This window comes from Equus przewalskii, chromosome 4 (genome assembly GCF_037783145.1).
Source record: "Equus przewalskii isolate Varuska chromosome 4, EquPr2, whole genome shotgun sequence".
NCBI lineage: Eukaryota > Metazoa > Chordata > Mammalia > Perissodactyla > Equidae > Equus > Equus przewalskii.
The window spans coordinates 61,663,458-61,686,940 of record NC_091834.1 but is presented as its reverse complement, the minus strand read 5'-3'; the positions used below and the strand labels follow the sequence as shown (position 1 = coordinate 61,686,940).

Below are 23,483 nucleotides of genomic sequence, written 5' to 3'. Positions count from 1 at the left end.
GAAACCAAAGCAGTGAACATCAGGCTGCCTGGATCCATGTTTTTCAGACTGTGTTCTAGAAATCCTTGAAGCTGCCTCACCAGAAGCCTGGAGTACAGAAGGAAGAGAGACCCATCTTCAGAGCTGCCTGGGAGCACCTCAGAGCTGAGGAGTCCTGAGTCCTCTCTGTCCCACCCCACAGGGCATGGCGATGGGTCAGGAGGAACAAGGGAGGACTGTCCGGAGTAGGGGGAGGTGGGACCAGGAGCCCAGGGATTTGGAGCCCTAAATTCTAAGTGCAGACTTGACTGGTTAGCACGCCCCATTTCACAGGTGAGGCAAATGAGGCTCAGAGAGCAGAAATGATTGGCTCAGAGTTACAAGGCTAACTAGTGGCAGATCTCTGGACTTTCAGGCCTGTACTGTCTCCCCTGAACCATGATAACTCCTAGAAGAGAGGACACACGTCTAGGGAAGCGTGGGTGTATTGAGAGTAGGGTGGCCAAAGAAGTAATCCCTTGAAGACCAGAGTAAAAGTGAGAGATTCACGTGACGAGCCCTCAGTCTCCTTCCCCCACGTACACGGATACTCGAATGCAGCCTCATGCCCCGATAAGCATACGCCCAAATATACCTTCTTATCGCTGCACGGGAGTGTACTCTGCACACATACACACGTGCACTTCCATCCAGTACGTACGCCCAGAAGAGGGTTTCACATAGTGTCCAAGCGCGCACACGCACACAAACAAGGCTGCCATCCATCCACAAATCTGCAGTATGAAAGTACATCTTCTCCACAAAGACAGAGATGTTTTCCTTCCTGCAGAACTGCGTGCAGGCAGTGGGCCTCTCGGCGGAGGTAGAGCTCCATCACTGTCAGGCAATTCTCATCAGACAGTGACATTTCACATTCACCCTCCCAAGTCCCCTCCCTGGGGACTCCGCTGTTTACCCATGGGAATAACTATCCTGCAGGGGACCCTGGTTGCGGGAGAAAGCACTATTTCCACTCTCATCTCCACATCTTCTCCATCCACAGGGCTTTCTTTTCTTGTCTCTACCATTCCCTGCCTCCATCTTCGGCACACTGAGGAGTCGGTGTGTAGTACTCTTCCGCCGCAGGAGGACCCCTACAAACGGGCTGTATTGTGTAAATTCAAGAGCCATATTGCGCATGCCCTGCTAGGGGCTCGTTCACTGCCCCGGATGTGGCTCCAGGTCCTGTTAGGGCAGAAGCCCGCACCTGTCCACCTGCCCTCCTCTCCCCCTCGCAGATCCCACAGTCAAGGCCAGGTCCCAGTTGCTGTTGCTCCAGGTTCTTCGGAGCCTGACTTGGCTGCCTTGAAAATAGCAGTGCACCCGGCCCAACCTAAGTCCTGACTTCAACACAGGGCCTCGGCAAGCACGGAGGTGTGGAAATTACACATAATTCGTGTGGGAGGAGACAGCAAGCGTGAGGCATGGAGACAGCCGTTCCCAGAAAAGCAGCTCAGGATAATAGGGGGCCTGTGACAGGCTGAGCCCCAACTTGGTGTCATGCAAACGATGCTGATAATTATATTAAAAGTAGTGCAAACAGAACGTTCTTTGACGACCAACTTTGGGAGCAGGTTGGCAGCTGATGAGATCATCCTTCGCCATGGCTAATGGGAGCATTGTCTGCAAGGAATTGGCCGGGCATCAGGCCCTCCAGGCCCTGAGCAGGAGCTGGGAGGATAGTTGGAGCCGACAGGATGGGGTTGACCCAAGGCCTTGCGTGCGCTCAGGGGCTGATTTGCATAATCAGGTTTCTCTTGCTGCATAACAAGTTTCCACAAATTTAGGAGCTTAAAACAACACACAAAGATTATCTCATAGTCTCCCTGGGGCATGAATGCAGACGGGGGGGGGGGGGGGGGGGGGCGGGGGTGGTGGTGGTGGTGGTCTGCTGCTCAGGGTGTCCCAAGACTGTAATGAGTGTCATCTGGGCCTGAGGGCTTGTCTGAGGCTTGGGATCTTCTTCCAAGATTGTCGGCAGAGTCTGTCCTTCATGGTCGCAGGACTGGGGCCGTCAGCTTGCAGAGGGCTCCCACCGCCCCCACCAGGCAGCCCTCTTCACAACATGGCGGTTTGCTTCTTCAAGGCCAACAGGAGAGAAACGGCTGCCTCTGTGTCTCTAACTTCTAGACCCTCTTTTAAAGGGCTCGTCTGATTAGCTCAAGCCATCTCAGGAAAATCTCCCTTTTGACAAACTTAAAATCAACTCATTAGGGACTTAAACAACATCCGCAAAATCCCTTCCCCTTTGCCACATCACTAGCCTACCCAGGAAAGTAAAATCCCATTATATTTGTAGGTCCCGTCCACATCCAAGAGGAGGGGCTTGTATGGGCTTGTACACAAAGGGGCAGGCATCTCAGGGACCTTACAATTCTGTCCACTACAATCCTGTCACCTCACCTAGGGGCTGGAACGTGAGGGCTGGGGTAGGGACCCCCATTGACCCAAGCACCCTGAGATCAGAGCCTGTGTTGTCTTGTTCCATCCCCACTGCTTGGCATGAAGTCAGTGCTCAGGAAATATTTATTGATTGCAACAGTGAGTCACCAACTCCTACCTCCATTGTACAGGTGGGGAAACCACAGCCCGGAGAAGGAAAAGAACTCTTTCAAGTCATCTGAGTCCACAGGTGACAAAGCTGAAGTGGCGATAAGCACTTCCATTTGTGGAGCGCTCATTCCACGCCAGGCACGACGTCTGCTTGTTTCACCAGCTCCTTGAACATCATCAAGCTGTATGATTAGGGATTCTGATTATCCCAGGTTTATGGATGAAGAGACCAAGTCTCGGGGAGGTGAAGTCACTGGTCCAAAGATGCTGCCAGCACAATCACAAAGCCGTGTCTCCGGCTCACTTGGCTTGATTCCGACGTCCCTGGCACTCCCTTTTCTACGCTGTGTGGCCTGTGTCTGCAGGCAGCACAGCCTGAGAGCAGCACCAAGAGGCCGGATGTGCTGAGATGGTCAAGGATGCTTGGCCGCCTTCCCCCATGCCTCTGCCCACCGCTCCCCCTTCCTTCCCAGGGGGATTAAGTCATCACTCTCTTTCACACTGAGCCACCTAGGGCCTGACAAGGGGGGTGGTATTTCTAATTACTCATATTTAGCCAGCCTGGTTAGTCCTGTCACAAAGGCATTGTCTCTTTTAGCTCTTTCCTTTGTGTTCTGAGGACACTTCTCTGGAAGGGAGGGGACCCATCTCTATGACCGGAGAGGGGAGGACTCAGGGGAATCTACTTCAAGTGGGCAAAGGGGTCTTTTATGACCACAGAGCAAGCATCTCTCCGAGCCTGCCGCCTCCCGCCAGATGCCCACAGGAAGCCTTCTTCCGGCCCTGGAGCACAGAGACTATGGGTCCTCCATATTGGAAGCCGGGACCTGGTTCACTCCCCAGATGTGCATATGCATTACCCCCTCGCCTTCTGTCAGTCTCTGGTCAAATGTCCCTGCCCTCCGCATGTGATGGCACCCCTACTCCATCACGCTCCACTCCCTTACCCTGTGTTATAACACAATGGTTAAGCATAGATTTGGAGCCAGACTGCTGGGTTCAAATCCTGTCTTTGCCCCTTGGACAAGTTATTTGACCTTCTGTGTCTCAGTTCCTGCATCTATAAAGCGGGACTAAACAATAACATCTACTTTTTAACATTTTTGTAAAATTTAAATGTTAATTTATATAAAGCATTAGCACCGTGTCTAGCACAAAGTATGTACAATAAAGTATTAATTTTGCCCTTTTTACTCTTTTTCTTTATAGCACTATCACTGTCTGACGTGTTGCGTATTATTTGTCTATTCGTTTAACAGTCATCTCCTCTAAGAGAATGGAAGCCGCTCGAGGGCAGGGTCTTTCTTTGCTCATTGCTCTTTTTCCAGCATCCAGAGGAGCTGGATGGTGTTTGTTGACTCGGTGAGTGAATCCCACCTTCCCTCTTCCCAGGCAGGACTTCTGTTTCTCTCTGCACTCTTCGGAAGTTCTAATGTAAAGAGAATGAAATGCAGCTTCCGTGCCCACGTCCTCTTCTAACCTCTGTCACCCTGATTCATGACCACAGACTCCATTTCTGGAACCACAGACCCCTCTGTAGTCCAGTCACCGAATTCTAGAAGGCAATGAAATTGTCTGAGCTCTGTGTCCTAACATCCTGGAATTCTGGAATTCATGGATCCCTAGACTGGATTCCAAGATTGGAGAATTCCAGTATGGAACTCTGGAGTCTGAGAATGTAATCTGAGAATTGCTGATAGGACCTAGGAATCTTGGAAAGGAGGTCCAGAATTTCAGAAGGGATTCTTGGAATCGGGTCATTGGGAGAATCTGGTGAGACCAGCTGGCTCTGTTTCGCTGGCTTTTTTGCAGCGATAAAAACACCAGTGGTGCCGGTGCTCAGAGCGGAGGGGCAGGGAGAGGGGCCAGGACTGCGGTGGGAAAGGCCTCCCTTGTGAGGGTTGCTAGGCGCTGGTACTGCCCAGACAATGAGCTGGCCGGGTAGGTAGAGCCTAGGGCTGCATCCTAATCAGAATGCAGGGGGAGGAAGGGAGGGAGGGAGGGGTTTGGGGTAGCATGTGTGGGGGCGGGCATGACCAGCCCTAATCCCATTACAGCTGGCCATCCAGCTGCCAGGGTTGGCTGGGCACCAGGCCTGGCTGTGCCCTCTCCTCCAACTGTAGGCCCAGGCTGCAGAGGCCTTTGGATTTAGAAGGTTCTCCATCTTGATCTGAAGTCTATATCCCAGAACAGGAGTGTGGCTATGTCTTGAGCCCCAGAGAACTAAGGCTAAAAGAAGGATCATGGCCATGGGGTTATCGGGTGGAAGAATCTCTCAAGAAAATGGATTGACCTGGGGTAAAATGGTGGTACTTTGTAAGAAATTTTGGAAATAAGACAGAGGTACAATTAATGGACACTTGACACTACTTCCACCCTGAGAACTGAGCCAACCCCGGCCAGTGCTTTGACCCAGGCTGGACACTGAACCCTGACCTTGTCTTAAATTAGCCTCTAATCACAGTCTCAGAGGAAGCCCCTGCCCCGGCCACAGACTGACCTCTAAACTCTAACCCTAGCCCAAGACCAAGCCCTGATCCCAGCTACAGGTTCCTCCAAATGATGCTTGATGATCCCACAGATCTCTGAAAATAGGACTCACCTCAAAGAACCTAAAAGACCAATAATTCCTTAAATTGGTATAATAGAGCCCCCTGAGATATGCTGGCTCCTGGAAACGCACAGCTACAAAGACCTGGGCTGAACTCCCAGTCAAAGCAGAGCAGGCTGACTCTGCCCTTCACTGTGTGGAAGGGTCTTGTGTCCAGAAGTCTCTGCTCCACCCTGTGCTCCTTTCAGCATGGGAAAGAGAATCTGGAAGGAGGGACCTGACCCAGAGTCAAGATGCTGTTGGAGGTAGAGTTGCAGACCGTGGTGAGAGAGTTGGGTGAGGGACTGTGGAGGTGGCCCTGGTGGTGTTGGAGGTGGAGATGGCCGCGGGGATGATGATCTTGATGATTTTGACAAATGGAGATGGCAACACAGATGAATATCTGTAAGGCTGGCAGTAGCCACAAATCCCATGTGGATCTCCCAACTTTTCTTCTCTTCCCTCAACTGCACTCCTTTCCTCTTTCCTGCCACCCACTGTCTTGGCTTTGGTTTGGCTGGGTTTAGTGTCTTGGAATAGGTCATTGTTTTTCCTTAATGAGCCTGGAGCTTTTCAAGGAGGAACTCTGTAACAATCCAATAACAGATGAATCTGAGTCTTTTTGTGCTCCCTGCTTCTCCTTTTAGCATCTCCAAAGTGGAGGGTCAGCTGCCTTCTTCCCATCAATATGACTGCACAATAGAACAGGAGGAGGCTTCTCCCCTGAGCACCTAACGTGTCTGACACACACGCTGCTCACTCCCAGGAAGGTCAAGGGAGTCCTGTCTGGAAAGGTCGGATGGACACGCAGGCCTCTCAGAGCTGCAGTCACCTGGACAGAGAAGAGAAAAACTGTAGCATATATCTGGCTGCCGTGCCAGCTACACTACCAAGGGGCAGTGTAGCCAGCCTCACTTGGCCCACATGACCACAGGGTGTGAGGGTCACAGGGAAAGACCCTCTGCCCCTCAGCAATCCTCCTTGTTCAGTGCCTCACTGAAATCTCTCCACTGTGACTCATTTTCTTTTGGTGAGAAGTGGGCAGAGGCAGTGCAGAGAGCTCTGGTCTGGTGGTGAGAGGACCTGCGTTCTAATCTAGGTCCCAGTGCTGCTTGTAACCCGTACTTCCACCACATAACCCCGCCTTCATGTCTCCAGGAGGGCAGCGCGGTGGACTTTTTGGTTAAGATACTTCTTTACTGCCTGGCTGTCCTTTGTAGTGCAAACCGTTTAGCCTCCTTAGTTCAGTCTCCAGTTCTAAATGCTAGTGGCATTGCCCAGTCACATTGTGACATTAAAAACACTCCTGTGCATCTCCAATACTGCCCACTCTCTACCCCCTTCAGGACTACTTCAAGAGATGGTCTACGCAGGAATTGCAAAGAGAATGGCCTCCAAACTGTTCAGACAAGATCATCCCACCGCTCACCTTCAAGCCGTATGAGAGAAGGTAAGGAGTTGGAAAGAAAACTATGGAGGATACATCTGTATGGGGTTCCAAGTAGGAACCCCACCTCAATCAAGTGAGAGGAGCTTAGAGAGACTCACTTGGAGAGCTTGTCAATTCTCCCTGAAACTGGCTAACACAGAGACTGACGGCTGCACAGAGACATATCCCAGCGTGACGCGCAGGAAGAACTATACCAAGAGATTGGAGTCATTCGTGGAGGATGCAGAGTCAGCGAAGGGTTTAAAGCAAGGGATGTTAAAGAGAATCATTGGGGCAGCACGACGGAGGATGTATTGTAGGCAGAGAGACCAGTTAGGCAGCTACTATCAAAGTCCTGAGGACAGATGATGAAGGGCTGAACTGAACTAAGGCAGTGGCCGTAGACAGAAAAGGGCAGGGCTGGATCTGAGAAGAAGCGAACACAAGGGGCCCGGCCTGGTGGCGCAGCGGTTAAGTGTGCATGTTCCACTTTGGCAGCCCGGGGTTCATCGGTTCGGATCCCGGGTGTGGACATGGCACCGCTTGGCATGCCATGCTGTGGTAGGCGTCTCACATACAAAGTAGAGGAAGATGGGCACAGATGTTAGCTCAGGGCCAGTGTTTCTCAGCAAAAAAAAATTTAAAAAGAAGATAAATAAATCAGGACTGTTTTTGAAAACTCTAAGAGGCAGGACCTATAAGAGGAGTTTTTGTTATTGTTATTATTCAATTTAAAAAAATGTAAAACACTGTGGAGAGGGCATATATTGAGCACCATTATCATTCACTAACACTTTAGCATGAATTAGCATATTCATCCATGTATCAGTGGAAATTTATCAAAAGTAAAGTTCTAAAGAATGAAGACTGGATGGGGAGAGGGAAAAAGAAAATATACCACCAGGAAAATGAAAGACCTACATGGGAACAAATCTGGACACTTGCCAGGAGAAGGCAATGTAGACAGAAGAGATAAGAAGGGATGTCAGGCAGACTGTTTTGCACTGGATGTCTGGAGATCTGGCTTAAGTCTCTATCCTGTCCATAACCTATCAGCCCGAGGATCCTAGCAAGTCACTTAACTTCTTAGAGTGTCTAGTTCCTCATTTGTGACTAGTGGATGATACTACTTATCTTACAGGGTCAAGTTCTGTAAAGGGCCTTTTCAACTTCCAAGCTCTGTGAGGGGCTATTATTCCATCAGGTTGCTGAAAGTTAATCCCAGAAATGGTTACCCATCACCTTTCTCTGAAATACAGCCAACCCATCAACCTATCAGCTGCCAGTCTTCTTAAAATTAGTTTTGTCAGCTTCCAAGGAAAACTCGATTAGTCATAATGGGTACAAAAGGGGAAGGGCAAGAGAAAGTTGGCGAGAGTCAGTGCTGCTTAGAAGTCTTCTGTTCACTGGAAACCCCTTATGGACCTCAGTTTCCCCATGTATCCAATGGGAGTGGCAGTGGCTAGCCTCACTATTACAAGGAGATAATCCACGCTTCTAAGTTTGTTTAAGGAAAGGGGCTATCGTCTTTCTTCTTTTCTGCCATTCAGTAGCCATGATCTTGTTTTTAAGTTTTTGTTGCCTCGGTTTCCCAGCTGTGAAATGTGAAGAATAATGGCATATTAGTATGCCATAAGGTTGTTGTGAAGATTAAATGTGTTTAAATTTATGGCGCCTAGGGTGGTATGAGTGAGTACTCTGTAAGCAGTAGCTATTACTACTTCTACTTCCCTGCTACTACCACCGCCATCATTATCGATCCCCGCAGGACCTGGCATCAGTAGACATTCCATATGTGTTTGCTGAACCAGACTGCTCGTGGGTGTGGAGCGTGGAGAGAAGCGTGCACTGTCGTGCAGGTGGGTGAGCGCAGATTCCAGGCCTCCCATGCTCACTGTGCTTGCACTCAGAACCTCAGCTCCCCCGACAATCTAAAGGACTCCAAACAGCCCTTTCCAAGAGTACAACTCAGTAGGGAGAATTGGAGCAGGAAGTTCTTCTGGCACTTTCTTCCCAGTTCCTCTCTTCTAAAGTTGGAAACAAGACCAGGACCCCTCCCCGACAAATGGCTGCCTTTCTGGTGGCCTTGACCCATGATAACCTTGGGCCAGATAGAGAATCCAGTGTCAGTTGACTCAAGTAGGACATCTCCCCAGAGGTCCAGAGCCATATATCCAAGCCTCCTTGACAACCCAAGTCCAGCATTTCCAACACTGAATGCAGGATCCCTCCCCAATCTACGTCACCCCCCAGTGCCCCATCTCCACAAATGGGAGCGCACTCAGCTCCTTTGTGAGTCAGAAACCTGGGAGTCATTCACACTTCTGCATCCCTCAAGATTCAGCCAGGCAACCAGCATTTAGTGAGGACCTCCCGTGGGCCAGGCACCAGGCCAGGCACTGGGGTGCAGTAGTCCCTGGCCTCCTGGAGCTCCCAGTCAGATGGGGTGCACAGAAGTTAAGCAATGATCATTCAAATAACATAATCCAATCTGTGATATTGAAATACAATAATAGGGTGCTGTAAGCCTATATAAGCCTGTAAACAGGTGGCCTGATCTCATCTAAGAGGTCAGGGAGGCCTCTCCGAGAAACAGTCTGTTTATCTTAGATCTGAAGAACAAGTGAAGGAGCCTGGGGGGTGGGGGAGATACTACAGCAGAGAAAGCAACAAGAGCAAAGGCCACGAACAGAGATGGAGCCCCCTGCACTTGACCCACTGTACTCAGACCAAGAAGAAGAGGCTTGATTTGAGGCCAGAGGACCAGGTCAGATGGTGAAGGCCTCTGCGACGGTATCCTAAGAGCAGTGGGAAGCTGCTGAACAGATGATGAGATCTCATTTGCATTTAAACAATATCACCAGGATGTAAAGGAAAAACCAGGTTGGAGGATGTGGGGAGACCAGCTAGCAGGCTGTTGCAGAGGATGAGGCAGGAGATTATGGTGTGGACTAAGGGAATATTGGAAGAAGAGAGAAGTGGGGGAATGGAGACCATCTGGGAGAGGAAATCAATAGGACAACATTTCCCAGTTTCCCCTGCAGCCAGATGTGACTACATTCAGGTCAATGATATGTGAGCAGAAGTGATGTAAATGACATCCAATTTGTGCCCTAAAGGGAGGGGCGTGAATTCCCCTTCCTCTTTGCCCCTTCCCACTGTCCAGAATGAAGTCACGACAGTGGGAACTAGAGCAAACATCGTGGTCAAGGAGAAGAAGGCTGCTTATGAAGGAGAGCAGAGGCATGAAGGAGTGTGGGCCCCCTGGGATTATGGAGCTGCCATACCAGCCCTGAATTGCCAACCCAAACTTTTGTGTGAGAAAGAGGCAAACTTTTATTTTGTTTGGGCACTCCTATTTGGGGTCTCTCTGTTACAGCTGCTGGATCAAACCTTCATAGAGTGACAGATTAGATGTGAAGCAGATGGACAAGAGAGGCAGCGTTTCCCTTGGGTCTCTGGCTTACACCACTGGCTGGTGATGGTCAAGTTCACTGGGACAGGAAAGCCTGGGGCAGGAACAGGCTTCAAGGTGGAAGGAGGTGGGGGCTCTACAGATTGTGAACTTGACTTGGACAAGCTGAATTTGAGGCACCCTAAGAGGAAACAAGAAGAGATGTCCAGGGAGCAGGTAGGGTGCTTAGAAGAGAGATGGGAGTTGGAAGAAAGTGTGATCAGGGAATGAATTGGTGGTTCTCAACCCTGACTGAACAAGAGCATTTAAAAAATGCTAATACCCGGACCCAACGGCAGAGATTCCGATTTATTAGGTCTGGGGCAGGGCCTGGCATCGGCATTTTTAAAAGCTCCCCAGGTGATTCTAACATGCAGCCAGGGACGAGAACGACTGGTGTGGATGGTTATTGAACCCACAGGACTGGATGAGACAGCCTAGGGAAGGAGTATAGAGTGAGAAGAAAATCGATCTTCAAGTCCTGTCGATTTCAGTCCCTCTCACACCTCCAGGGCCCCGCTGGGAGATGAGAAAGAGAGGATGACATAGCAACTGCCCCGCCATTGCCATCAGTCCTCATGTGGAACGTGGGAAGGAGAGCCAAATAAGAAGCACGATAGTCTTCTTGGATGTGGCAGGGCTTTGGAGTGACAAAACTGTTCTCCTTCGTGGGGCCACCTGCCCTCCACTCAGGAAGCTGCTCTGGCCTTCACAGCTGACCCGCCAGAGGCTGCTCGGGAGCAGACTCCACCTCCCCTCCTGCCCAGGGCAACTCCACGAGGCTGTCACTGCAGCTGGTGGCCCTGTCTGCAAGTGCCAGGCCAGGCTGATCTGTGAGAACACACACACAGTGCACCCTCGGGCCATCTACCGCTTCCTTTCTTCCTGGCCATTTTGTTTTTCTGGCTCTCAGATTGCTCATCTGTAAAACAGAATAGCTATACTCAAGCCAAACAAGACAGTGAGTTTTTTTGGTGAGCATCAGAGTGGTCATGAAGGAAACTACGGAAACGTGTGAAGCTCCTTCTATCTGCCATACGTCTATTGTTCTCCAGGCTGGGTGGAAGGAAGATGCAGGGAGGGAGGCAGAGAGATGAAGGGGACCCGCAGACCCCTGCTGCTCTTGGGCTGCTTACAGAAGAACATGCCTCCCATAAGTGAAAGGCTGGAAGCGAAAAAGCCCACGGCATTTGGGTCAGAAGGAGCCCACAGTTTACGAGGGCAGAGGGCAGCGGGAAGGGGAAGGCACTGGAAGCCCAGCCAGAAGGTTATTTCCGTGAGAACAAACATTTTCTTCCCTCATTTGCGTCTCCACGGCAAGTGGCCAGTGTCTGTTCTGGGAGCCAAGAGGGAACGTGGCAATGTTCAGCCAGACCGGGCTTGAATGTCAGCACTGCCACGCTCTGATTGTGTGACCCCCGGGCAAGTTACGAAGTGTTGTCCTTTCTGAGCCTGTTTCTTCATCTACACGTTGCTCAGCATGAAGCCTGGAACACAGCAGAAGTCAATCATAAATATCAGCTACTTTTGCTCTTAACAGGATTATACCAAATTCAGAAGGTTACGAGCTAACATGAAAAAGACCTGACTTCCCTTTCTTCCTTTAAGTTGAATCAAGTGAACTTTCAGGCAGGCACCAGGGTAAAGCCTGCCTGCCAATTCTTTGTAAACAGTGAGGCTTCCTGCAGTGTTATGGGCTGTCGGGGGAGAAGGCATTGTGAACTAGCACCCATTGTGACGGTCTACAAGGTGAGAAGTCGATTATCCCACCTAGGGTGCCAGGAGCAGGAGTGAAAGGTCAGACACAGGGCCAGGAATAATTGCCTGACACAGGGACAGTCCGCAGGGAATACCAGGAGCCCCCTGGGCAAGAGGTCAGTGGGAATGGGGGGTAGGGGCGAGGGAAGACCTACCAGAAAATGATTCTTGGATGGGCGGGTAGATGAATGGTTGGAATCCTGTAGCCTCATGCCCCTGGCTGGGACTAGAGGATCTGGTAGACTTGGATAATTGGTGCTGAGTCCCTACCCTGATGCTAACAGCTTCTCCAGTCCCCATCTTTGACTGTTGCTTCTCCCCTGGGGCCAGGATGGCCCGTTCGGCCCCATGGCAGTTCTTCTCCCAACGTCTGGACTGTAGCCACCTCTCCCCATCCTGAGTTGGAGGGTTTCCCCAGGGCCGGCTGCAACCTCAGCCCACATCACCCCACTGGGGCAGGTTGGCAGGGCCTGAGTAACACGAAGGAGTCCTCTGTGTGTCCTACCCCAGACCCCTGCTCTTCCCACCTTCTCCTCTTATTCCTCCTTTTTCTGCTCCCCCGGGTGGTAAGTTAGGGCCCCAAATTGAGGCCATGTCTCCTGCCTTCCTTCCCCCAGAGCCTGGCCTGCCTTCTTGGTGGCCCCGTCTCCACCTCTGTGTGCGGAGCCCAGCCAGGGTGTTGAAGTGCCTTTGGCAGAGTCGAGAGTCTCAGACAAGATGCCCTGCCTGAGCCCAGTGTTCCTGAGCCCCCCTGGTGGCATGGGGGTGTCCAAAGATCTCGGCCAGGGAGCTCGTTTGCTGGGCTGCAGGCTCAGCCTGGTCTCAGCAGTGGCCGGCCTTGGGAGGTGAGGGGAGGTAGCTGCCTGGTTGCTTTGGGGCTCTGGGCACTATTAGTTGAGGCTCCTGGAAGTTCTGGCACAGGGCTGGAGCTCTACTCACATTTGTTGCATAACTTATACCTGGAAGGGACCTTAAACACTATCGATCCAACCCCCTTCATTTTGCAGACCGAGCAATGGAGTCCCTGGGAGCAGCAATAACCTGCTGGGACTAGAACATCTGAGCATGGTTCCCTCTCATTCCTGCAAAAGGCTGTTCCTTTTGCACATTACACTCAGAGTTACAAAGCTCAGCTGTCCTTGCCAGCTTCTCCTCTGGCGGGACATGCTCTTTCTCAGCTGACCATCAACAAATCCATCCTAGGTGTTAGCCTCTGACAGTGCCCTAAAGGTTCCCTCCAGTCAAGGACAGCCTGGTGACCAGGCGCCCAGCCTCACAGCCCCAAAGGCATGAACTATGGATGGCGGAATCTCAGACAGAGGCCCTCCTTGTTAGCATCGCCCCCACTGCCCAGCCCCCATGGGTGCAAGCAACCACCAGAGGATCTCAGCCACTCAGCAGAAGCCGAAGCAATTGGATTGCAGAAATCCATGAAAAAGAATGGATTTTCTTACTGCACTCAGAGTCTTTAATTTCCTGTGTTTGCCCCCAAAGGGCTTTTTCATCGACAAAGCACTTGGTTCTGTGGGCAGTGCGGTTGAAGAGAAGCTGCTGATGGAGAGATTAGCGATCAGGGACATGCAGGGGCTGGTGTGCTGGGAGGATGGCTCCGATGAAGCAGTAGGAGAGCCCAACCCAGCCTGGGTTAGGGGCAGGGGTGCCCCAAACGGCCAAGAGTGGGCAGACTCAGAACAGAAGCCAGGTTGGGCTGCAGTCAGGAGCCAGGTGGCAGTGAGCAAGTTGCCAAACCAGAAACAAGTGCTTTTGAAAACGGATTCCTAGGGACCTTTCAAATCAGCTGAGAGAGACAGTGGGAGTTAGGGATGGGGGCCAGCTGGAACGTTCTAGAGCCAGAGTCAGGACACAAGAAGCTCAGATCAGAGTCTGTGCCCATCCCTCCCCATGTGTTCTGAACTCCAGACTCTGTCAGAGCCCTGAGCTGAATTCGTGGGCTGTTGCAAGGAGGAGAAACTTCTCCCCTAGGAGAAGGAACAGGAACAACTTGGGGAAGATAGGGCTGATGGGTTTATGAGAGAGCAGGGGGAAAAAAGATTTTCTGTCTTCAACTGTAAGAAGGATGTGTATGAAGGGTCTCCTCAGCTTAGCTATAGAGAAGAACTATAGGCTCACTTTGAAGCAGTTAATATTATAGTCAGACATATGGAAGGACTTCCTGACTACCAAATTAATGAGCTGCCTGGGTCACCCTTCCCACACCCCATGCACTTCTCACCTTAGCTGAGGCCACTTGACACGGCCCCTCCCTGCTCTTTTCAGGAACCATGGATTCCTAGTTCCAGGGACTCAGCGTGAATCTGGCCAGCCTGCAGGGTTCCAGCCCAGGCATGAGCCCAGACCTCCTGCCTTGGGCCAGTGAGTTCTGCGATCTTGCTACAACCGGCCAGAAGCTCACAGGCTCTCCAGGGAGCCTGAAAACTGACCACACCCTGCTTCTTAAGATATCTTCTCCTCCTGCCTGGTTCTCCTCTCGCCTCCCTGGCTTCTCCCTCTCAGCCTCTCATTCGGATTCCTTCTCCGTGGCTCACCCTGTCAATGTTGTGTGCTCCAGGGCTCAGCCCAAGCAACCTTCTCTCCAATGTCTGCACTCTCCCTAGGTGATCGCATCGCCCCCCAGGGCTTTAAATTCCCTCTATCTGTTGCTGACCCCCAAGTATCTATCTCCACCCCAGATGCCTCCCCACACATCCAACTGTCTTCTTACATCTCTAGTTGGATGTCTACAGTCATCTCAAACTTAGCAGGACCAACGCACAACACCTGAGCTCCTCTTCTGAGCCTGCATCCTCCTCCAGCTTCCCTATCTTGGTGACCAACATCACCTTCCACCTGCTGTTCAAAGCAGTGAACATTAGTGAGCATTCTTGATACCTTCCATTCCCTTACCAGTTGCCTATGCCCACTCTGTCAGGGAATCCTGGGGAGACCCAGTGGATCCTGAATCATCCCACTTCTGTCCGACTCCATCTTGACCACCATGACCTGCCATATCCTAATGGGGTGTAGTTAAGCACCCAGATTCTGGAGCCACTCCCTGTGTGGCCTTGGGCAAATTACTTAACCTCTCTGGGCCACAGCTTCCTCACATGTAAAGTGAGGACAATAACAACATCTCCCTTATGAAGTGGTTGTGAAAATTAAGTCAAATGATGTATGTAAGAAAGAACAGTGCTGAGTACATAGGAAACATTTAATCAATAGAATCATTGTCTAACTCAGCCCCATGCAATAGAAACATAATGTGAGCCACAAATGGAAGAAATATAGGTAATTTAAAATGTTCTAGTAGCCACATTAAAAAAAGTAAAAAGAAACAAGGGGAATTAATTTTAATGATACATTTTGTTTAAGCCAGTATACCTAAAATATGATTTTAACATGTAGTCAATACAAAAATATGAATATTTTACATTATTTTTATTGTGCCAAGTCTGAAATCCAGTGTATCTTTTACACTCGCAGCACTTCTCAATTGGGACTTGTCACATTTCAGTGCTCAAAATCTCCATGGGGCCAGTGTCTTCTGCTTTGGCCAGGGCAGGTCTGGGTAGTCTCGATGTTTCCCTTCTTATACAGCAGAGTTTCCCAATCTCTGCACCACTGACATTTTGGGCGAGTGATGGAGACAGAAATTGCACCCAGAGTATATACAGAAAGAGCGAGATGTGAGTGTAGTGACCCTGGGTTATCCCAAAAGAACAGCAGCTCTGGGGAACAGAGACATGTAGAGCAGGGTTTTGCAACCTCAGCACTATTGACATTTGGGGCCAGACACTTCTCTGTTGTGGGGGCCATCCTGCGTACTGGAGGATGTTTAGCAGCATCCCTGGCCTCTACCCACTAGATGCCCGTAAGACCCCCCACCCTCCACCGCAGTCAGACACTGCCAAATATCCAGGGAGAGAGGTCCCTCCTGGTCGAGAATCATTGTTCTTGAGTCTCTTCTGTTTAAATTCCTCTAATGGCTTCTCACTGCACAGAGGATGGATCCCAAACCCCTCACTGGTTGGCACAGTCCTGAGATCTGGCCCCCGTCTGCTGAGCCCATCTCCTTCTCTGTCCTGGGTGCCCACCATGCCCCGGTCCTCCCAGCCTCCTGCAGTTCCTGAGCAGGCCAAGATTGTCCCCTCTGTGGGGTCTCCACCCAACTGTTCCCTCTGCTTGCCATGCTTTTCCCCTTGACCTTCCCTCTGCTGGTTCTTCCCATCCTTCAGGTCTCAGCTTAAGGCTCGCTGGGGTCTGCCAGCCACCTCTACCCGCCCCGGATCTCTCCTCGCCCTTCACTCACCACCCCTCCCCATGGTGAAAGTCTCTGCATGCCACCTGATATCTTTCTAGGTTACTATTGTCTATCTCTTCCTCTGAAACATAAGCTCTGGGACCACAGGGACCTTGTCTATCTTGATTATCACTGTCCTCCCAGCATCCAGAGGAGTGCCAGGCACAGAGTAGGTCCTCTCAGTGAGTATTCACTGAAGGAACCAATGCCCCTCTGCTCTGGCCTCCAGGCCTCAGCTCGAAGTCCCCACAGTGTGCCCACACAGCTATGCCAGGAGTCCCCCTTGATTCTCCGGTGGGTTGGTCAAAGAGCTGCTGCCTTTCCAATGTCTGCTTGGCAGGCTGCTGTAGACGGCAATTCAGGTTCTGCTCCAGGTTTTGCTCCGTGCAAAGGCAGTCTGTGGAGGTGGTGAAGGATGAAATCCATTCTCTGCAGGGCCAGATCTGCCAAGAGAGGGCATCTTCTTCTAATTCACACGAGGGGGCCACGGGGCTCGCAGTATCCTTGCCACTCTGGCTGCCTGATGGTGCCAGCTGCCCAGTCCCAGAGGAACTCCCCATTGCAGGAGTGGTCCCTTCTGGTGCCCCAGGCCTGGCCAGGCACCTGTGGGATCCAGCCTGGATGGAAAATGCCTGGATCTTTGCTCTGGACCTGGGAATCTGCTGGAGGTTGGACAGCACCTCCTCCCCATGTCCTTGTCCTATGAGACCTCCCTGCCTCCTCAGCTATGCACGAGCAGAAGCAGCAGGCCCTGGGACTCTCTGCACCCGCTTCAACCCTACCTGCCAAGGCCAGCTCCAGCTTCCACATCTCTTAGACTGTCATCTAAGAAAGAACTGCCCAGCCAGCAGAGCCTGCAAATCCTGGGAAGTGGCAGAGGGAGAGGCTAAGAGAGCAAAGCCAGCCCGGGGAAGGAGCCTCACCAGTGGCAGGCAGTGAGGAGCAGAGGGTGGATGCAGGATCTTGGAGCAAATGGTCCTGGAGACCTTGCCTAATAAGTGCCCTTGAGAGATGCCCCCTCCAGCGTCCTCTTGGGGCAGTGGGGGCAGCTTCCAAAGACTGTTCAGGGCCCATTCCACAGGCCTCTGACATCCTGGCTAGGCTCTTGTCTCAGGCCAGTAGAGTCTGGAGGGCTGGAGATCAGCCCCCACCCCTTTGATATATGGGGAAACTGAGGCCCAGGGCTGTGAGATTCCAAATGGAGTGGTCTGGAGAGCAGGGGTCACTGAGAGGGCAGTATTAGGAGGACGAGGTAGCAGGAGGGCAGCCAGGGCCTCTGAGCTACTCCCCCAGGCCTCTTGGCCACAGGGCTCCCCCATCCCTACCCAACTCAACCTTTGTCTGATTTGCTCCCTGTGACAGCTGGGGAGGCTGGGCCTCGCCCTGGCTCCTGCCATCAGCCATCTCTGTGTGGCACTAAAGATGTGTGCGGGAGCCAGGCCTCGGCAGCAAGCTTGGCAGGCAGCTTGGCGTTGCCTGGGAGACCACAGAGGAGGAAAGCTGCTCCACACGGCTACCGAGGGCCAGATGGCTCGTGGCTCCAGAGATGCCTCTCCCAGGGGCCACAACCTCATATACACCTTGCAGGGGTGTCTCCCAGACACCCATAAGGCAGATGGGAAAACTGAGGTGCCAAGGAGTGGAAGGTCTGACTTGTTGACACACTGAGGGTCGGTGGCGAGGAACCAAGGACAGACGCAGAGGCCCTGCCTCCCAGCCCTGGGCTCTGCTGACCTCCTGGACCTGCAACTCAGGAACACACAGCCAGGGGGCGTGCTGGTCGCCATGGCCAGGTCTCCCAACCCTACCCCTCTGGAAAGACCTGAGGCTCTGTTAAAGGCCGCTACTAAACCTCGCTCTCTGGAGCAGCGGGATGTGTAGCCACAGAGTCTGAGGAAAACTCCCAGCTCTGGATGCATGCACTGCAAGTGAATAAGACAACACTGAGAGTTGGAAGCTGGGCTCTTGGCTGGGGTGCCATCAAGGAGCCAGAACAGGGTGCTGAGATTGGGTGGCTGTGCCTTGGAGTTGGGGAAGTCCACCGTCTTCCTTCCACACAAGAGGAAATCGAAGTGTGTGTTGGGTGGGGGGAGAGTGTCAGTCGTTCAGAAAGGCTGCCTGGCCCGGTTCCCCTCCTCAAAGCTGGGAGAAGCAGGTATGGGACCTCCCTCACACCTCCAGAGACCCACAGGGTTGGGGGGACCCACTATCCTCAAGGTGGGTGTGGCTGTTTTGCTGAAGGTGATTCTAAAATAGCCGTTCCTCAGCTCGCCCGGCCGGCCGGCCGTGTTCAGTACGCAAGCCTTCCAGCCAAGTGCTTAGAAATGCTGAGCAGGACAGCCCTGGGTGCTGACCCCGGAGGAGAAGAGGAGCTCACCTCTGGCCTGCCCTCGGGGACCCCCAAGGCTGGTGGGTGCCTCCCCTCGCCCTCCAGTTCATGCGTTGGTGAAGAGCGCATACCTGGCCTGGGCTGGAGTTTGAGGCTGGACCTCTCAGGGTTGTGGGGGCTGGTGGGGATGGGGCCATCAGCTGGGGATGGGGAAACCTGGAAGTCTTCCCAGAGAAGGGGAGGGAGAGGGGACAGTCGGGCCCCCTCCCATGGAAGGTCGGGAAATACCCAGCACAGCTCCAAGCACAGATCTTAATGAGTCTCTTCTCTGGGAGCAGGGACATGGCTGTAGGCTTCTCAGCACTGACATTCAGGCATAAATTAAACAGGGAGACAGCCAGGCGGCTCTCCAGGTTCACGTAACCGAGCTAAATTGCCCCACAGCGCTCTCCTCCGTGGCACAAACAGAAACCACCCCCCTGCTGGAGGTTGTCGCCAGGCGGCCCAGCAGCGTCTGCTCAGAGAGCTGCCTGCAGCCCCGGGGCCTCCCGCCCCCAGCCCCTGCCTGCTGCCTGAGCTGTCAGCCCGACTCCCAAACAGGCTGATTATCCCTACCGAGGGAAAACAAAACATGTCAGCAGGCCCTGAGAAGAGGCCTGTCTTCTTAGGCAGAAGTAATCTGAGGAAAACTCCCTGCTCTGATCTGCAATAGGAGGTGAATGAGCTGAGCGCACGCGGCTTTACCAGCCCCGCTTTCTCCTGGCACCGGGGCAGCCTCTGCCAACATCACCTCCTCCGAGAAGCCTTCCGGGCCTACACTGACCCTGCCCAGGCTCCCTGCAGGCCTCCCTGACCGTCCCAGGGCCTGCGGCGAGTTCTCAGTCACTATTCCCCTGTGTAGCCCTGGAGTTTTGTGGACTCTTGGCTGTACGGTTTGTTATTTTGTAGGAATTTTGGAAATGGTTGTGGGCTAGAAGACTTGCTGACTCCTCCAGGAAGAATTCTCTTCCTGGTTGAACGGGGTGCCGTTCAGGTGAGAGGAAGGATGCCACGGAGTTTCGGATCTAGCTGCCTCTGTTTGGGAAGAAAAAAATCATGACTGAGACCCTCGCTCGGCCCATTGGACACCCCTCATGATTTCCCACCCCTGTACTTGCCCTTGGGTTCCCTCCACCTGCGATGTCCTTCAGCCAGTCCTCTATCACAGCTGACCTGCAAACTCAGCCAAACAAACCAGACAAAACCCCAACCCTCCCCAGCTTCAAGGGGTCTCAGCCCCCAGGCCAGACTTTGTACCTCCACCCTGCCTGGTGTTCATCTGAGCAGACATCTCCACTCGCTCTCCCTGGGCTGGGAGCTCCTGTGGGCAGGGGTCATGCCAGCCACATCTGCCCAGGCCCCAGACCGTGGACCAGACACAGCTCACGTCCAGGAAACATGCTGAGTGAATGAAAAGGAAAGTTTCCTCTTCCCAGCCCGGCTTCTCTACCTCTTCCATCTATGTGAGCTGTCCATGCTGCTGCTGCCATCTCCTCCCAAACTCTAAGGAGGGTCCTTGTGTGATATTTACCCAGGGCCCTCCTGCCTGTCCTCTTGGGGAGGGAACTAACATTCTCGGAACGCCTCCGATGTGCTGGGTAAAGTGATAAGCATTTTACACATGGATCTGGTCTAGCCCTCACAGCCCCACTGTGTGTTTGGTGTATTGTGCCCGACCCTACAGATGCAGAAAGTGAGGATCAGAGAACATACAGACCTGCCCCAGAACCTGGGTGGTAGAGCAAGGATCTGAGTTTCAAGGCTCTTGCTTCCATGCCAGGGGCTCTTTCCTCTGCAATAGACAGTTACTCCATTCACCTAGGGTTCCCATGACCAAGCCTCAGGCAAGAAGCGCTGCCGCGGGGTGGGGGTGGGGGGGAGCTCACACTGCCCCCAGGAAGGCTCACACTGCAGCTCCCCATCCCAGGGTGGATGCTCCGTCTGAGCGCATTTCAACCCAGTTATATCATCATTATCCTCAGCTAACTGTTAATGGGCATTTACCATATATGCCAGGTGCAATGCTAAGCGTTTTTGCAAATCGATACATGATAAATTTCACAACAACTCTTTGAGGTTTGTCATTTATAATCTCTACATTGCAGGTGAGGAAACTGAGGCACAGAGAGGTTAGCAAACTCACCTAAGGTCACGGCTATTAAGTAACAGAGTCCACGTTCTTAATAGCATTCAGGCCGGAGGCGTAGGAAATGTGGATCACGTGCCTCTGCCCTGCAGCTAGCCAGAATGACGTTCTGGGGGCATCTAGCATGTTGCCCACCCCACCCTCGCCCACCAAGTGGCACACAGAGGGCTGGGGCTGCCAACTCTCCTCCCCAGCCTGCCTGTAGCTCTGGAGAGTAGGCCCAGAGTCTGCCACCTCTCTCCCCGACCACTCACCCCAACTGTGAGCTCATCAAGGGCCGGGGCCAGATTCATCCTCTTTTATTTCCTCCCACAGGAGAGCAGAGACCAGAGCTGAACAAAAAGGGAGCATAATGATTTTACATACGCATTTACGATGTTTACTCTGCCTGCTTCCAAAGCAGATGTAAGGTGGTTTCGAATATTGAAATGCATAATTAGGACAATACAATTATTCTTTAAAACAGAGCTGTTGGAATCCAATCAGCAGTCAGGAAGATGGAGCTCTTTGGGCAGCTGGGAGGCCCCAGGCTGGAATGCAGGAACCTGGGTTCATGTCCCTGGCTTGGCCACAAACAGCCTTACGTAAGTCATTCATCCTTCTTGGGTCTCAGCGTACCTATCTGTAGAACAGGCAGGTGGAATATGTCGTGCGGAGATTGAAATTGGTGGACAGCTTTTCATTCTGTGCTACCTGGAGCCCTAGGGGTTAGTTAAGGACAGTCCAGTGGCTGCTGTGGGTGGACAGGGAGGTTAGGGGTCAGGAGATGGGCCCCAGGCTGCCACTCCCACCACAATCAGAGTGACTACTTTCATGTATTTTAATCATTGAGCTTCTGCTAAAAATGTTTGAAAAACCGCACCAGGCAAGACATTCTCTTAGTCTCTCAGTGTGAAAAGCCCTCTCCTTCTGTCCACGCTGCTGGCCCACCCACCCACACCAAGCTCCATTCTGGGCATAGCTGGGGTTTCCCTGATCTCAAAGGATGCTTGAGGCCAGGCAGGGAGACGTGGGTGCCCCCTTAGGGAAGGGACTACAGTTCGGGGGCTCACACTTGGCCGGGGTTTCTAAAAAGAAGCTAGGGCCCCTTCTCTCCCTAGACAGGAGCTCACCCTGGGCCTCTAAGACCCAAGCCCTGTGCGTTGGTCCGGGAGCTGTGCACGTCAGGGGCCCTCCCTCACCCTGCCTCAGCCCAGCTGTGCAGGGCCTCTGTGCTGCAGGCAGGTGCCCAGGACACGGTCTCCTCGAGGAGATCACACCAGACACAGGTGGGCAGGCGGGTGGCCCAGATAAGCTCCTGTCCACAGCGGGGACTGGACGTTCCAGCCACCGCAGCTTTGGGGATGACTCAGCCGCTGCCCAGATGGCCAGGTGCCCCCTATGTGGACCTCAGAGTCTGTGCTATCAGCTCCCTGGCACCCCAGTGCCCACTGCCTCCCTCTGTCATTGGCATGGCTGTGGCCGCTGATCTTTGATCACTGTGGTAGGGTGGGTGGCACGGAGCCATGCACTCTCTCAGCCAGTGTCCCTATGGCCAACTTGCTGGTGTACTTTGTCACCTTAAAGTCTGGTCCCAGCCTGAGCCTCCCCCAGAAGTCTAATCCCTCCTAAGCCCAGCCATGAGCAATTCATGCAATGGGAGATCTGAACTGCAGCGCGGAATTCAGGTTCAGTGTGCGTAGTACTCCTGCACCCCTTGAAAGGGAGAGTCCTGTGTCCCGGGAGTGGGGTGCAGGAATAGGTGCCGCACTCAGGCCTGTGGTGATCAATCCTCCGGCTCTGTGGTGGGAGGAAGAGAGGAAAGGGGATAGGAGAGCCAAAAGGACAGATGGCCAAGGCCCAGGACAAATGGGCCAGGGGAGGGTAGAGATGCTGGGGCAGCAACTTCCCCATCCCATGAGCACAAGATAGAGGGCCTCCCTGGAGCCTGGGGGCCCAGAGTAGCACACCCCTACATTCCTGCAGGACAGCCTGCAGACTCCAGTATACCCAATGTGTGCCAGCCACGGCGGGTCTGACTTGGCTTCTGGGATCTGGGCTTTTCCATCAGCTGACCCCATGCTGTGACTTGGAAGCCCCACGACCTCCTGCCAGCTTCATGCCTCACTGCACCTGCCTCTGCTGCATGGGACACCTATGACCATGCCCCTCGGCTTCCTTGACCCAACCATCATCACCCGTCCTCGGCCTCCCATTAAATGATGGTGGTCCCCAGAGCTTGGGTCCTGACTCCCTTTTCACTCTTAGTGGCAACTCTTAGGCAGCACTTAGTGGGCTCGCAGCACAATCTCTGTGGGAGGAGACAGAGATGTCACACACAGGCTCTGATACTCCCACCATCTCCCCACACCCACCCAGCTGAGCACCAGTCTCTGTTCACCAGCTAATTGCCAGGAGACCCAAATCCCTCGTTTGAGCCCCACCCCTGTCTAGCCAACCATCTGCTGGACTTCTCCACAGTGATGCCTCACAGATGCTTTGCAGTCAGCCAGTCCAAAACCAAGCTCATCCCTGTCTTCTAGGTCTTTGTAAAAGGTACCACCATCTCCCCAACTGCCCAAACCACAAACCTAAGTAGGAATAAGCCTCTTCTGCAGAGACCACTCCCATCTCGAGCTGGTCTGCCCCAGCCTGTCCCTCATCCACAGTAGGAAGGCATTTAGTCCCTCCTTTCCAACCACACGGAAGTGCCCAAGCCAGGACATCATTGCCTTTTACCAGTTACAATATCCTCCCAACTGGTCACCAGACCTCTGCTCTCACCCACTCTGCAGTTGGGATAGAGTGAGTTTTGCCACCTGCTAATCTGACTAAGCCATTTCTTTGTTCCAGAATCCTCAATGGCTCCCTATGTCCCATTGTATCCTGTC

The 23,483-nt window shown here is 52.8% G+C and overlaps 1 long non-coding RNA gene across 1 annotated transcript; it reads left to right on the top strand.

Moving 5' to 3' along the window:
- Positions 1-11,795: 11,795 nt before the first annotated feature.
- LOC103559361 (uncharacterized) lies at positions 11,796-22,829 on the top strand. The gene is made up of 3 exons (XR_546954.2): positions 11,796-11,918; positions 21,080-21,197; positions 22,579-22,829. It is a non-coding gene; the product is annotated as an uncharacterized lncRNA (long non-coding RNA).
- Positions 22,830-23,483: the final 654 nt, after the last annotated feature.